Raw genomic sequence first — 17,273 nt, 5'->3', positions numbered from 1 at the left:
TTCATGTTCTAGAAATCTATGGGAGGAACTGTGTCCAGCAATGTTACCAACAGTTAAGAAAAGGATAAGTTCCATCAAAGATGGGAGTACATTATATGGACACTATAAATGTGGACATTGTGTTGTTTGTTATCAAACCTTACAAATAAAAGAATTCAAATGTGTTCTAACAGATAAGGAGTATAAATTAAAATATTTCACCACGTGTATATCCACACATATAGGGGTAGATTTTAAAAAGTACACGTGGGAGTAGATTTGTTCGCACAACCCGGCGTGAACAAATCTACTCCCGATTTTATAACATGCACACGCTGCTGCGTGCATGTTATAAAATACAGGGTCGGCGCACACAAGGCTGCACAAAATCAGCAGCCTGTGCGCGCCGAGCTGCGCAGCCATCCTACGTTCCCTCCGAGGCCGCTATAAAATCGGAGCGGCCTCCCTTCCCCAATCTAACCCACCCCCCAGCCCTAGCTAATTCCCTCCCCACCTTTATTTTACAAGTTAAGCCTGCCCGAGGCAGGCGTAACTTGTGCGCGCAAGCCGGCTGCCGGCACGCCATGTTCCAGTCTGGAGGCTGGTCCAGAGGCCACGGCCATGCCCCAGAACACCCCTGGGCCATAACCACACCCGCGACCCCGCCCCCGGAATGAGGGTGAAGTAGCAGGTGTGAGTGATTTAGAGAAGAGAAAAGAAGTGACAGTGGAGGGGGAGAGCAGAGTGAGACTATAGGGGGAAGAGAAGAAAAGTGACAGGGTAAGGCAAGTATGAGTGAAAGTAAAGAAGAGAAAGGAGAGAAGGGGTTTTAGGGGTGAATGGGAGTATAAGTGAGAGGAGGAGAAAGGGGAGGGAAGAAGAGTGCATGAGTATGTGGTGGATATCAGTGGAAGAGAGTGTGCCACAAATACTTCACACTGCCACTCACCCACCTGCCCCACTCCCCTAGCAGAAAGATGCAGATGCCGAGGAAGGGGGATGTAAGGTGGTAGTCATAATGGCCTCAATAATGAAATTGATTGGTATTCACTTCTATAGATTCATTTTAGTGGATAACATGATGACATCATTAATCATGAATAAGCTATGTTCATTAGATTTACATTGGTTGATTGACATCTGTTGGAAACAGGATGCTGGGCTTGATGGACCCTTGGTCTGACCCAGTATGGCATGTTGTTATGTTCTTATCTTGATCTGTTTATTAAAAGGAAGTCTGTGATAGTTCACAAGTATGACATCATTTCCTGCTTGATGCCGGCATGAGCTCAACAACATTACCTCAAGTGAGTAAGCTTTCAAACATATTGTAAAGTCATAAGTTTATTAAATGACTTCTTATGCTTTTCTGTTATCCTTAGATGCATCTATAAGATCATCCCTTGAAGAAGAACTATCACAGTTCAAAACGTGGTCCTGAATTGGTCTTTTTGATCTGCAGCGGGCATTTGATTTATGGCATTTCTTGGCGTTTTTTCATGTCCCAACAATTGAGATAAGTTCCTTTGCATGGCTTTCCTATCGGATAATAGGGACTGAGTATTTTAATTGCAAGTAAAAATATTTAAAAAAAATAAGAGGAACACACAATAACAAAGTAGCAAGTTAATACATGATGAACTGTTGATACAATATGACCAATGATTATATATAAGGCTGAGTTCAAGTGTGGTAGCACAAATTGATGATGCCTAGTATGAATGTCATTCTATCAGCATTTAACATAATATAATTGTTGAAATTTGAGGGAAGGAGGATCATTACATTTTGATCATTACTATTATTCCACTTCACCTCACAATTAATTATTTGGAAGACAGTGGTGTTTTTTGAAATGAAAATAAACAAAAATTTTTGTCATATTTTTCATTTCATTTTCATTCCTAGTTAACATAATTAGCTTGTTTCAAATGAAAATTGATGAAGAACTAATGACAGGTCCATATTCAATAAGCTGGTGAATGGAGAAGTTATCCAGATAACTTGTCCCAGATATTTAGCAGGATAAACATTCCTCCTGAATATACTCACCTTAAGTTATCTGGCTGCATGAAGCCAGATAACTTATAAAAATGCACTAAATATTGTAAGAAGCTCCTGGAGAGCCAGCCTAGCTATCAGGGCTGAAAGAGAGGGAGAGAGAGAGATAGCACCTAGCTGTAATGGCCTCACACAAGAGAGGTATTTATATCTCTATTGGAGGCCCACCTAGTAACTTGAGGTGAGGTTTAGGTATTGGTGTAGGGGTTAGGGGCCACTTTGACATTAAAAGTGAGACATGCGAACAGAACAGTGCTCTCTTGCAAAGATTTGATGACCTTCGGAGTGAGGAAACTCACCCAAAGTTGAGATTTGTGCAATGTTCTCTCAACCTAGCTTGATGGACTCTCTACCTGGGTAACATCAAGCTAGATTGAGAGAACATTGCACAAATCTCATCTTTGGGTGAATTCCCTCACTCTGAAGATCATCAAATCTTCACAAGAGAGCACTGTTCTGTTCGTACGTCTCACTTTGAATGTCAAAGTGGCCCCTAACCCCTACACTAATACCTAAACCTCACCTCGAGTTACTAGGTGGGCCTCCCATAGAAATATAAATACCTATCTAGTGTGAGGGCATTATGGCTAGTCTCTCTCTTTCTCTCTCTCTCTCTCTCATTACAAAATTTAATGCATTTTGATACATTATCCCACTTCATGCAGCCAGATAACTTAAAGTGAGTATATTCAGGAGGAATGTTTATCCTGCTAAATATCTGGGACAAGTTATCTGGATAACTTCTCCATTCATCCCTGCCAAGAGCAAAATATGAACTGAACCATTCCTGGCACACCCAGTTTACACTTCCAGTGCTGAAAGGTAGCAGTCCTAATCCTTCCCTCCTGGGCACATGCCCCTGGAGACACATCATCAGTATGAAAGGGTAAGGCATCCACCAGCTGGCAGGCACAAGCTACAGAACCACTTCCTGTCACACCAAAATGACAGTCTCCTTCTCAGCGACTTTGCTTCTCTACAGCAAGCACAGGGGCTTCCACACTGCAGTTGAGGCATCTCTTTAAGTCTGCTCTATTACGTGTTACACTTTTTGCAAGAAATCCTAGGCTTGGCTCTCATTAATTCTAGCCTTCTCTGCTCTCTCCATTTCCTCCTGGATTGTTTTTTCCTGCAAAGACATGGCTCCAGTCCTGTGAGCCAGCAGATTTCCATTTATTTTTAAGGTGAACTGCCTTGAGTCTTCTAGTACTATTTTTAAGATGGACACACATTCTCTTTCTCAATACATGGAAGTCCTCATTGCATTTATGGCTCAGACATACATTTTTTTAAATTACCCTTTTCTCTGTAGTGTTGGTAAATGTTTTGGAGTTGATGCCAATGCTATGTAGTGATAGCAGCTGGGTTAGTACCCTTACATTCTATTTCCTGATATATGTGATATCATTTGGAGGGAAACCTATAAAAGGGATTGAAAGCTGTATAAATCTCTCCTACGCAGAAGTTTTAATGTACACAGCTCACCATCATCCTAATTTTTAAACTTTGATTGCAAATATTTTTATTTTCAGGACCCCCTAAATATCTCTATAAATAGTTTTTGCATATTTATGAATTTTGCAGCATTTTGCAGCATGTGTTTCTTTCAAATTGAATATAGGGCACTGCTAATTTAAATGGGTCCTACACAAAAAATAAGGACAGAAACATCATTTGTAATATATATTAAAATTTAAACCAGATGAGGATAGGTTTAAGGATCTAAATATGTATACCCTGGAGGAGTGAAGGGAAGACATGAAACAGACCTTCAGATACCTTAAAGATTTCAATGATGCACAGACATCAAATCTTTTCTATTGGAAAGAAAACTGTAGAACTAAGGGTTACAATATGAAGCTCTAAGAAGGACTACTGAGAACCAACATCAGAAAATATTTCTTCACTGACAGAGTGGTGGATGCCTGGAACGCCTTCCCAGAAAAGGTGGTAAAGATGAGAATGGTAATGGAATTCAAAAGAGCATGGGATAAAGTCACTGCAGATCCCTAGAGGCTAGAGGATGGAAAAGAAGAAATAGGGTAACCTATATTAACGTTAGGTGCAATATTTCTGCTTGGGGGTAGCCTGCATGGAGCGGCAGTTTCTACCCTTGAAGCCATGGAGGTAACCTGCTTGGCTCAGTAATTGCTACCTTTAACAGAAGGCACGGGGCTAACCTGCATGGGGCGGCAGTTACTTCCACAAGCAATTTGGTAGGCAGACTGGATGGACCATTTGGTCTTTTCCTGCCAACATTTAGGCCTAGATTTTCTAAGACACCGCGGCGTTGTGAATCGCGCAGTACAAGGGGATAGGGGGGTGGGCCTGCAATAGCTGGCAGCGATCGCACCTCCGCGGTGCGATTGCTGCCGGCTTTCGCACCCAATAGCGCCATGGAAATTGGAAGCAAAAAGGCTCCTTACCTTTTCACCATCCACGCTGTCTTCGCAGCGTCCGCCCCGGTGCCGCCCCGATTCCTCCTGTTCCGGTCTTGATGCCGCCCCTTTTTAGTGATTGCACGCGAAAAGTCCCTTTTCACGTGCGATCGCTTTGAAAATTGACCCTCTTAGTATATTATTATATTATAGTTAGGTTGCTAATAACTTTAACATTTTTTGAAATGACATTATTACGGCTATTGTTTCTGTTAATGTACTTGTTAGTCTACTAAAATTGATTGTAATCTGCTTTGAGAACATTCCTGGAAAAAACACAGAATATCAAATGTTTGTAAATAAATAAATAAATGAATGAATAGATAGATTTGTAATGAGATATAATTGATAATAATATCCAAATCTAACTATCTCTCTAACTAGTCATTAATATAAAATCCACGATTTGATCTGGGTTGGAGGACAATTTTCCATCTCTAGTAAAAAGTACTCATCCTTTCTGGGGAAGAAATTCCTGGTAAATTCACAATGAATGACCTTCTAGTATTGTAAACACTCAATTCTGTCTTCAGCACTGAAAGTCTCAAAAAGCAAACACTTAATGTAACAAAGTATAGTAAGTGCATCCTAATTATGAAGTCTGTTTTCAAAAGGCTGAACAAGCTGGTGCATCACTGTTGGATGGAAAACATCTAACACCCACTCATATTTATGTTACAGGTATATATGATATTAACTCCTTGTTAACAAAATCTATCAGCACAAGAAGAAGAAGTGCTGGGCCGGATATTCGAAATGCATTTAATGCTAGATAGCTGGATACATAGGACTTATCCGGCTATGAGGCGGCCACTGAATATCTGGCTATGTTCAGCAACTGCTACATAGCCAAATAAGTCACTTATCCAGCTATCTGAATACCCAGATAATTTATGCGCAGACAGTGAGCAGATTGAGGTGGCGCTACTTAGCTGGATAAGTTATCCGGCTGTGTAGCAATATTCAACTTTAGATGGATAAGTTATCTGGGTAACTTTAGATGGATAAGATACTGCTCAACAGTAGGTGTAAACTTAGATGGATAAGATTTATCTTCCGAAGTAGAGCTTGCTTTAGGGATATTCAGCAGTGTAGCTGTGCTGCTTAGTATCCCAAATAAGTTAACTGGATATGTCTGTATGGCTAACTGTATGGCTAACTGAATGGCTAACAGGAGCGATCGTAAAGATGGCTGCCGGCCATCCAGTGCACCTACCATGTGACAGGGGCTGGCCAATGGCACGGATACCCTGTCACATGGTGAGGGCAAAGAGCCATCGGCGCCATCTTTATGAGTGCCAGCCGACAGCCCGAGAATGGGAGATCGCTCCCGGGACCACCACTGAACCACCAGGTAATTTTAAAATGTTTTGGGGGGATCAGGAGGGTGGGGGAAGCTAAGGGGTCATTTTTAAAGGGTCAGGTGGGTTTGTTCTTTTTATCGGGCCATCGGCGCCATTTTTGAGTGGCAGCCAAAATGGCACCGATGGCCCGAGAGTGGGAGATTGGTCCCCGCGCCCCCACTGGACCACCAGGTACTCGTAAAAAGTTTTGGGGGGGTTCGGGAGGGTAGGGGAAGGTAAGGGGTCAATTTTAAAGGGTCGGGCCTCACTAAAAAAAAAATTAACAATGTGAATCAGAACCAATTCCGATTCACATCTCCACCGATCAGATTTTTTTCTCCCTCCAGCCGAACCTGATCGTTAAGACGATCGGGCACACGATTCACATCCCTACAAACCACACACAGAATTGTTATTACAAACAGCAAATAAAACAATAACAATTAAACAATAAAATGAAAATTTGAATAAGGCTTACCATAAGCACTATCTGACAAATTGCCTCACCCAACCTAGTAGCAAAAACAATCTATGCTCTCCTCTGGAGCCTCCTCCAACCAAAAATGTAACAAGATACTAGGAAATTGCATAGGCTTCCTTATAAAGGTAAGCTTTCGATAGTTTCCTAAAAGTAAGTAAATCAATCCTGAGTTGATTTTAGAGAATCGGGTAGCGCATTCCAAAGGCTATATCCAGCCACTGCAAAAATATACTCCTGCAATTCCTTCAAACGAATCTGCCTATTGCCTAACAGAAGGTATTTCTAACAATGATTTAGCAGAGGAACATATGGAATGAGCAGGTTGATACACAAGTATAGAAGATGAAAATCCCAGGGGTTATAGAGCATGCAAACATTTAAACACTAGGGCCAATATTTTAAATCTGATCCTAAATTGTGTATGAAGCCAGTGTAGGCCCGACGAGAACAACCTGATATGAGAAATGCTGCTGAATTTTGAAATTGTTGCAATGATATTGCTGAAGTTTTTGGCAAATCTAGAAATACAGCATTGCAATAATCTAATGTAATTACAATATGTCTGTTGATTGCCACTAATTAAACACTGAGGGGTAGATTTTCAAAGGGGTATGCGCGTAAGATACGCGCGTACCCCCCGAAAACCTACCCCAAACCCCCCCCTGCGCGCGCCGAGCCTATTTTGCATAGGCTCGGCGGCGCGCACAAGCCCCGGGACGCGCGTAAGTCCCGGGGCTTTGCAAAGGGGGCGTGTCGGGGGCATGTCGGGTGGGCGGCACAAATTTCGGGGCAGGGCAGGAGGCGTGTCGGGGGCATGATGCCGGCCCGGGGGCGTGGTCAAGACCTCCGGACCAGCCCCCAGGTCGGGTGATGGCATCTTTAAAGATGGCGCCGGCCATCTTTACTCATCAGCCCCTATTATATAGTAAAATAATAGTAATTTTAAAAGGTTTTGGGGGGATCAGGAGGGTGGGGTCGATTTAAAGATGGCGCTGGCCATCCAGTGCTCCTACCATGTGACAGGGGCCGGCCAATGGCACGGATACCCTGTCACATGGTAAGGGCAAAGGGGCATCGGTGCCATTTTTTTTTAGAACAGCTGATGCCTGGGAATGGGAAATCTGTCCCCGAGGCCCCCCTGGAACTCTCCTCTCCCCGAGGAGTCCTGGCAGGCCCTGCTCCTCTGGCTCTTAGAGTGCTGCAGAGCCAGATCAGGTGAGGGTAGGGCTCAGTCTTTGCAGCACAGTGGTCTGCCTCTCCTGCTTCTCTTCAACACACTGTGGGGCCAGGGACAGTGCTCTTTGCTACCACAGTCTGCCTCTCCTTTTCCCTACAGCTGACTGCTTGGCCAGGTTGGAGCTGGAGCGGAGGCCGGGATCTTCTTGCTGCCTCAGTCTCCCTGACTTTTCCCACTTTTCTCCAGCTATACAGAGAGTGGAGAGGCCTTCATGGTGGATGGAGCATGCAAAGAGTGTTTTTTCTCAGTGACAGTGGACCAATTAGAGGCCACTTTAGGACTACACAGGAGCTGCTACTGGCCCTCAGGTCTTATCTTTAAGAATACTGTCCTCCCAAAAGTCAAGCAACTGATTAATCATTGCCTTTTCAATTATTTTTCCTAAAAATGTTATATTAACAACAGGTTAATACAATCTGAAACATCCATATTTAATTAAAAAATATTATGAAATAGGCCTTGGACAAAGGCCACATTTAACTGTGACAGTGATTTGCTTAAACATTCTCTATTTAACTTAGAGAAGAGGGGTATGGAGCTAGCAAACAGATCAGCTGCATGGTGGTCAAAACATCTTGCGTATCCTTATAAGTAAGCAAATGGAACATGTTTCAAATGATCAGCCTATGCGCCTGTACTGGCTCATTAGAAGGTAACTGAAATAACTTTCACTTCATTTCTTCCCTGAAAGAAGTAAACATTTCAGTGAAACTTTATATAACAGGGTGTCAAATTCTACCCCTGTAACTGTGTTTGCCCTTTAGTGGATTAGCAATTGTGGCCTCAATAGGTCATTCAGCCAGTAATATGAGTCAGGGGTAATGGTAATTTATTTTGACTATACCGATTTTCATTCGATATCAAAATGGTTTACAAAACAAAATTACATAAAATTCAAATAAATAGCATAGCAAAGTAAAAATCTAAAACTATAAAAACAATTAAATGTACAGAGAATGACTAATAAAAACAAATTAAAATCAACACTTAAAAACTTGTATTAACAGCCAGCATTTCACAAGTTTCCTGAACGTCAGGAAATTATGTTCAGTACAGATCCCCAATAGTATAGAATTCCAGAGTAATGAAGCCAGATTTTGAAAGGTAGTTTGATGCCTTTAAGAGTAATTTTATGAGGAGAAGGGATCCTTAACAATTCCTTCTGAGATGATCTAAGTAGTCGTGTATGTTTCTAGTGTTAGCAGCCTGCTGCTGTAACCACTAAGCTAATCCTCCACTGCTAATATGTTTCCTTCAGATTATTAACAGAAAGCATAATCCTTTTAAGACCTTATTAGCCAACCTAATTGACAGGCTGATACATTAAAGTACACCCAGCCTAGTATACAGGTTTATGTACGGTTGGACTCATGTTTTAGAGGTGCTAGTCTAGCACCCAATGCAATAAGGAGATTAGGGTACAAATAATATCGCAATGACAGAGAGGAGCACCCGGGGGGCGGTGTAGCGCTTTATGTCCGGGATGGCATAGAGTTCAACAGGATAAACATCTTGCATGAGACTAAATGCACAATCAAATCTTTATGGGTAGAAATCTCTTGTATGTTGGGGAAGACTATAGTGATAGGAGTATACTACCGTCCACCTGGTCAAGATGGTGAGACGGACAGTGAAATGCTAAGAGAAATTAGGGAAGCTAGCCAAATTGGTAGTGCGTTAATCATGGGAGATTTCAATTACCCCAATATTGACTGGGTAAATGTATCTTCGGGACATGCTAGAGAGATAAAGTTCCTGGATGGAATAAATGAAAGTTTTATGGACCAATTGGTTCAGGAACCGACAAGAGAGGGAGCAATTTTAGATCTAATTCTCAGTGGAGCACAGGATTTGGTGAGAGAGGAAATGGTGGTGGGGCCGCATCGCAATAGTGATCATAATATGATCAAATTTGAATTAATGACTGGAAGGGGGACAGTAAGCAAATCCACGACTCTCGTGCTAAACTTTCAAAAGGGAAACTTTGATAAAATGAGAAAAATAGAAAAAAACTGGAAGGAACAGCTATAAAGGTAAAAAGTATGCAAGAGGCGTGGTCATTCTTAAAAAATACCATCCTAGAAGCACAGTCCAGATGTATTCCACACATTAAGAAAGGTGGAAAGAAGGCAAAACAATTACCAGCATGGTTGAAAGGTGAGGTGAAAGAAGCTATTTTAGTCAAAAGATCGTCATTCAAAAATAGGAAGAAGGATCCAACAGAAGAAAATAGGATAATGCATAAGCATTGGCAAGTTAAATGTAAGACATTGATAAGACAGGCTAAGAGTGAATTTGAAAAGAAGTTGGCCGTAGAGGCAAAAACTCACAGTAAAAACTTTTTAAAATATATCCAAAGCAGAAAGCCCGTGAGGGAATCAGTTGGACCGTTAGATGATTGAGGGGTTGAAGGGGCACTTAGAGAAGATAAGGCCATCACGGAAAGATTAAATGATTTCTTTGCTTCAGTGTTTTCTGAAGAGGATGTTGGGGAGGTACCCATACTGGAGAAGGTTTTCATGAGTAATGATTCAGATGGACTGAACCAAATCACAGTGATGTCCTTTCGTGGATTACAAACTGGCTAAAAGACAGGAAACATAGAGTAAGATTAAATGGAGAATTTTCTCAGTGGAAGGGATTGGGTAGTGAGTGCCTCAGGGATCTGTATTGGGACCCTTACTTTTCAATATATTTATAAATGATCTGGAAAGAAATACGACGAGTGAGGTAATCAAATTTGCAGATGATACAAAATTGTTCAGGGTAGTTAAATCACAAGCAGATTGTGATAAATTGCAGGAAGAACTTTTGAGACTGGAAAATTGGACATCGAAATGGCAGATGAAATTTAATGTGGATAAGTGCAAGGTGATGCATAAAGGGAAAAATAACCCATTCTATAGTTACACAATGTTAGGTTCCATATTAGGAGCTACCACCCAGGAAAGAGATATAGGTGTCATAGTGGATAACACATTGAAATCGTCAGTTCAGTGTGCTGCGGCAGTCAAAAAAGCAAACAGAATGTTAGAAATTATTAGAAAGGGAATGGTGAATAAAACGGAAAATGTCATAATGCCTCTGTCATAATGTCATAATGCCATTGTGAGACCGCACCTTGAATACTGTATACAATTCTGGTCGCCGCATCTCAAAAAAGATATAGTTGCAATGGAGAAGGTACAGAGAAGGGCGACAAAAATGATAAAGGGAATGGAACAGCTTCCCTATGAGGAAAGACTAAAGAGGTTAGGACTTTTCAGCTTGGAGAAGAGACGGCTCAGGGGGGATATGATAGAGGTGTTTAAAATCATGAGAGGTCTAGAACAGGTAGATGTGAATCGGCTATTTACTCTTTCGGATAATAGAAAGACTAGGGGGCACTCCATGAAGTTAGCATGTGGCACATTTAAAACTAATCGGAGAAAGTTCTTTTTCACTCAACACACAATTAAACTCTGGAATTTGTTGCCAGTGGATGTGGTTAGTGCAGTTAGTGTAGCTGTGTTTAAAAAAGGATTGGATAAGTTCTTGGAGAAGTCCATTACCTGCTATTAATTAAGTTGACTTAGAAAATAGCCACTGCTCTTACTAGCAATGGTTACATGGAATAGACTTAGTTTTTGGGTACTTGCCAGGTTCTTATGGCCTGGATTGGCCACTGTTGGAAACAGGATGCTGGGCTTGATGGACCCTTGGTCTTACCCAGTATGGCAAATTCTTATGTTCTTATGTAGTGAGTCCAAAATGCGCACCCAAACAAATGCGTCCTGATAGCATTCATCATATGTAAATTATATGTAGATGAGGCTATTAGCTATATCCCCCCTCCCCCCCCCCCAATGTACAAAATATCTGGGTGCCCAATGCACCCTGGAGGTGGCGTGGTCAATCCGTGAGTCAAGAGCTCAGGAGAAATTTAAAAAATACTGTCCTCTCTGGTTCTTCCTACTTAGGTTCATTGCAATACTTAAATCTACTGCTTGCAGTGCTTAAGAATCAAGGTATAATCTAATAGCTTGCTGTAAAAAAATAAATTCTGGATGCACAATATACACGCTCCTGGTCGATTTCGCCCCTTGTTATTACGCAGGTATATTGTGCACATATATTGGGTGAAATCAACTTGAAGAGGAATAATACATTTAATAATACAGCTGATACATTTTAGTACTGGGGATGCACAATTCTTCCCTGGTGCGTCCTTTTTATCACAGCAGCTCATTTAAATATTGCATTGGCGCCCAGGAGAAGTGACTGTAAGCGCTTTAGAAAATGGATCTCAATACTTATTGCATCAGCTCCTGAATTCTTATACTGTGCAAGTTGCCCTTTCTAGCTGATTTACTTCTATTACCTGATGAGGATTTCCCCCAGATTTTCAAGTTTCCTATTTTACACCACTTAATATTTAAAAACAACTTAAAATGAAGACATGGAAGGCAGAAGAGAAAGAAATAAAGCTTAAAACAAAAAGCTATGGGGCTGGATTAGAGAAGAAAGAAGTTATAGAAAGCAACGTACCATGTATTAGGGAAGTGCAGTCACTTAAAATGACAAGAAATAGTAAGGACATTTGATATACCATTTTGTGTCATTTCTAAATGAAAATGGCAGAAAAACAAATGAAATTTCACTTGTGTCATTTTTGTGTGCAATATTTGCAAACAGTGTGCATCAAAAATTGAAATGGAAATTAAAAAAATTACAAAATGAAATTTTTAAAAATGTGAAACTAAACAAAACTTTTCAGCATGCACACCCTTAAGGGTAGATTTTAAAATCCCGGGGTTTATACGCGTGGCCGGGCCTTGCACGCGCCGGGCGAATTTTCAAACGGGCACAGCCACGCGTGTAAACCCCGGTACGCGAATAAGTGCTGGGCCCTGAAAAGGGGGAGGGCCGAGGGGCGGGAGGGGGGGACAGAGGCCGTCCGGGCCAGCATCCATTAGTCGCTATCCCAGGGAAGTGCGCCGGCAGTCGGCCGGCACAAGTAAATTACTTCTGCTCCAGAGGAGCAGCAAGTAATAAAATAAACACATTCCAGCCAGGTAGGTTAGGTTTAGGGGGTACGGAGGAGAGGGGAAGGGAAAGGGAAAGGAAAGGAAGGTTAGGCAGGGGTTTAAGGAAGTTCCCTCCCAGTCCGCTCCTTAATTGGAGCAAACTGGGAGGGAACTGTGGAAGCCCAGATTGCGTCGCCGCACAGAGTTTGTAAAAGACCCCCCCCCTCCCTTGTGTGCACTGCCACACGATTTTATAACATGCGTGTGCCAGCACGTGTATGTTATAAAATCGGCGCGTCCATGTGCAGTGCGCGCTAGGAAGCGCGCACACATGGACGCATGCGCGCGCGTTTTAAAATCTACCCCTTATTGTGCATCTTGAAAATGTCAACATTTCTAAAGAGCTGAAAGAAAATACTGAAATGCACGGCAGGTTTTGTCAGATAGAATGTGATTCTCTTCAGTAAAAAGTTTCTCCTTTGCCACTGATAGAATTGATCTATAGTAAATAAGACCACCAGTTTAAAACAACTATCTTACCCCTAAAAAAGGCTCCTTTTTCCACCAGCAATTAAACAGCTTGTCATTATGTAATTTAAGAATGCTACAAAAGTGCTAAAGCCTCACTCAGTGTAAAGACAGTTCAGAGATGAGGCGCAAAACAGTATCTCAGAAATGTTGATCTCCTTGACACCCCTCCAGCCCATCATGAGCATGTCACTGACCATGCATATAAAAAGATACTTTTCTATACAACTAATTTATTTATTTATTTGTTTTATTTATTTATTAGCTTTTATATATCGACATTCATAGGTACATCATGCCAGTTTACAATATAACTGAAGGAGGAAAATACAACAAACCAGGGTGGGGGGAGGGGAGCAGATAGGAAGAGAGAAGGGGCGAGAGGGAAAAACAGGAAGAGGAGAAAAGGAACAGTACCTGATGGAAAAAAACAGAAGAACATAATATGTAACATTGCAAAGTATACACTCAAAAAGGGACTGCGTATAACCTTATACACTGTGGATAACCTTATACACTATATATAAATTATACACTCCAAAAAGTATTATATACAATAATATACATTATCGTTAATTAGTACATACAGAAGACACTATATATGACATTACAAATTATACGTACTAATGTATTGAATAAATATTATAAATAATCATATGTAATATGTAAAGTTGGGAATACCTGAAAAAGGTTTTGATCCTTATTAATAAGGACTTGGAAGATAAAGATGCTCTGATTTCATTTTAAATTGTAATAAAACTGTGATTATATAGGAAACCCGCTCAAAATTCAATGGAGGGTATGACTGATTTATTTTATTTATTTATTTATTTATTTATTTAACATTTTTTCTATACCGACCTTCAAGGTTGAATACCATATCAGGTCGGTTTACATCGAACAGGGGTAGATCAGTATAACGTAACATAACATAAGGAGCAAATTTTGTGGTAAGAGACAAGAGCAGAGAAGCAAAAAGTTACATAATAACAAGGACCTTGAACTTGGAAGCTGGTTCAGCTGGAAAAAGAGAAGCCTTAAGAAGGTATTAAATTAAGTACATTGTGATATGTCCAAACTAGTAAATGAGGTGAATATTGGCGGGGCGAAGTTCCATATTCAAAAGCTGAGTAGTTATCTAGTGAAAGTTTGATGGATCAGGGAAGGCTTGTAAGAAGAGCCAAGTTTTGAGTTTTTTTTTAAATGTAGTTAGGCACGGTTCCATTCTGAGTTCTGAGGGGAGGTTGTTCCAGATGGATGGACCTGCTGTAGAAAAAGCTCGGTCCCTGGTAGAGATGAGTCGTGTGGCTTTAGATGGCGGGGCTTGTAGAGTTCCTTTGTAGGTTTCCCTCATTGGTCTGTTGGAAGTGTGGAGTTTGAGTGGGAATTCGAGGTCGAGATGGAGGAGGTTATGAATTGATTTGTGGATTAGAGTTAGCGATTTGTGTAGAGCCCTGTAACTGACTGGTAACCAGTGTAGATTACGGAGGATGGGCGTAATATGGTCTCTCTGGTTGGTGCTTGTCAAAATTCTTGCTGCAGCGTTCTGTATCATCTGTAAGGGCTTGGTTGTAGAGCTTGGTAGGCCGGTGAGGAGAGCGCTGCAGTAGTCAATTTTGGCAAATATTAGAGATTGGAGAACAGTCCTAAAGTCATGAAAATATAGGAGAGGTTTGAGTCTTTTTAACACCTGAAGTCTGTAGAAGCACTCTTTAGTTGTGGTTTTGATCATATTCTTTAGGTTAAGACGGTTGTCTATAATTACTCCAAGGTCTCTCACATGAGAGTGGGTGAGAAGGTGTTTGTGATGAATCTGAGATGAGAGGTTTTCTTGGTTGGAGGAAATGAATAGGAATTCAGTCTTAGATGCATTGATGACCAGATTTAGACTGTTGAGGAGATTAGTGATGGCTTGTAAGCTGTTGTTCCAGAGTGCGAGGGATTTGTTAATAGATTCTGTTATGGGAATCAAAATCTGAACATCGTCTGCGTAGATGTAGTGAATGAGGTTAAGACTAGTTAACAGTTGGCAAAGGGGAAGGAGGTAAATATTGAAAAGGATAGGTGATAGGGATGAACCTTGTGGTACGCCAAGAGCGGAATTTGTAGATGGTGATTCCTTATTGTTGATTTTGACTTTAAAACTCCTGTTACTGAGGAACGACTTGAACCAATTGTGGACTGTTCCCGAGATGCCTATGTCTGAAAGGCGATTCAAGAGGATGAGGTGGTTGACGGTGTCGAAAGCCGCCGAGATGTCTAGAAGGATTAGGAGAAAGGAGTGTCCTTTGTCTAGCCCCATAATAATATGGTCTGTTAGAGATATGAGTAGGGTTTCAGTGCTGCGAGATTTGCGGAACCCATATTGGGAAGGGAAAAGTAAGTTGTGATCTTCTAGATAATCAGAAAGCTGGGTGTTGACCAATTTCTCAGTGAGTTTGGCTAAAAATGGTAGATTCGAGATAGGGCGGAAATTAGCCAGAACACCAGGGTCTAGGTTATGTTTCTTGAGGAGTGGTTTCAGGGAAGCGTTTTTTAGACTATCTGGGTAGAATCCTTGAGTTAAGCAGCAGTTTATGATTTTGGTTAAGGGACCAGAGATTATATTTGGGATAAGTAGCAGTAGCTTGGAAGGTATGTTGTCCGATGGGTGGCTAGATGGTTTTTGCCTTTTGAGAATGGATTCGATCTCTTTGGTCGATGTTAATTCGAATTTGTCGAATTTGATTCCCTTAAGAATGTAGGTGTTATCGAATGAGGTGGTGTAGTCAGTCTTGGTTGGAAGGAGAGCAAGTGTATTTGAAATCTTCTGCTGAAAGAATAGGGCTAACTCATTTGCTTTGGTTTGAGCTTGTTCGTCAGGAATTGATGGTGGTAGAGACTTTGTTATTTGAGAGACATATGCAAAGAGGGTTTTTGCATCAAATTGGAGATCATGGATTTTATTACCGAAGTATTCTCTTTTTGCTTTTAGAATTGAAGTCCTGTAGAAATGTAGAGTTCCTTTGTATGACAGTAGTGTAGTGGTGGAAGGTGCTTTGCGCCATTTATTTTCTTTGTGGCGTAATTCTTGTTTTATCCGTTTGAGTTTGCTGGAGAACCAAGGTTGATTTCCTTTTTTTGTCGTGTTGCTTAGTTTCGTGATTGTTGGGCAGAGTTTATTTGCTACCTCTTCAGTGATCTTGTGCCATGATAGCACTGCAGTGTTAGGATTGGCCAGATCTAAATTAGAGAGTTCCTTGGAGAGGTGTTCACTGAGGGTCTCAGAAGCACAGGGTTTCCTGAATTGAAAGGATGAAAGGTGCTGTGGGGGGGGAGACTGTTTTTTTGTAGTGAGGGTGGTTGTTATCAGAAAGTGATCTGACCAGGGGATAGGGGTACACACAGGTTCCGTGGAGTTGGAGAAGTTAGAGTTGATAAAAATAAGGTCCAGGGTATGTCCTGCTTTGTGTGTTGGTTTGTTTACAATCTGAGTGAATCCCATTGCACTGAGGGCTGTGAGGAGGGCGTCACAGTTGGATGAGTGGGAAGAAACCTCAAAGTGGAAGTTGAAATCTCCCATGATTATGGTGGGTGAGTCAGTGTTGACGTGTTTCACCACGGATTCTATAAGAGGGGAGGCATCTGTATCTAATACTCCTGGGGGCGCGTAGACTAGTAGTACTTGCAGTTGGTTTGATTTGAATAGGCCTAGCTCAATTTTAGATTCTGACTTAATTGTATGCGGAGTTAGTCTGAGTTCTTTTTTGGTGGCTAGTAACAGACCGCCTCCTCTCTTTTTTTGTCTGTGAATTGTAAAAAAGTCATATTTGTGGGAGGGTAATTGGTTGATAAGGGCAATGTCTGAGTTTTTTAGCCATGTTTCTGTGATTGCACAGATGTCTGGGTTACCGTCCAAGAGATAGTCGTTGAGGATGTGAGTCTTTTTTGTCAGAGATTGAGAGTTAACTAGGGTCACTGAGAGTAGAGTTAGTCCTAGGAACTGAGTCAGTTTCTGTGATTGCACAGATGTCTGGGTTACCGTCCAAGAGATAGTCGTTGAGGATGTGAGTCTTTTTTGTCAGAGATTGAGAGTTAACTAGGGTCACTGAGAGTAGAGTTAGTCCTAGGAACTGAGTCAGCGGGTTTATCATGATTGGAATGAGAGATCTAGGGGTTCTTACTGGAGGTATCGGAGTCAGAGCTGGAAGCCTGTTGAGG

The 17,273-nt window shown here is 41.4% G+C and overlaps 1 long non-coding RNA gene across 1 annotated transcript in view; it reads left to right on the top strand.

Moving 5' to 3' along the window:
* Nucleotides 1–1,489, top strand: part of LOC115086996 — a 156,058-nt gene extending 154,569 nt beyond the window's left edge. The window contains exon 3 of the long non-coding RNA XR_003855387.1: nt 1,362–1,489. This is a non-coding gene — a long non-coding RNA (uncharacterized LOC115086996). The remainder of the gene's footprint in view (nt 1–1,361) is intronic.
* The last annotated feature ends 15,784 nt before the right edge of the window (nt 1,490–17,273 follow it).

This window comes from Rhinatrema bivittatum, chromosome 3, assembly GCF_901001135.1.
Source record: "Rhinatrema bivittatum chromosome 3, aRhiBiv1.1, whole genome shotgun sequence".
NCBI lineage: Eukaryota > Metazoa > Chordata > Amphibia > Gymnophiona > Rhinatrematidae > Rhinatrema > Rhinatrema bivittatum.
The sequence above is the reverse complement of the archived record's forward strand: the minus strand, read 5'-3'. Positions and strand labels throughout refer to the sequence as shown.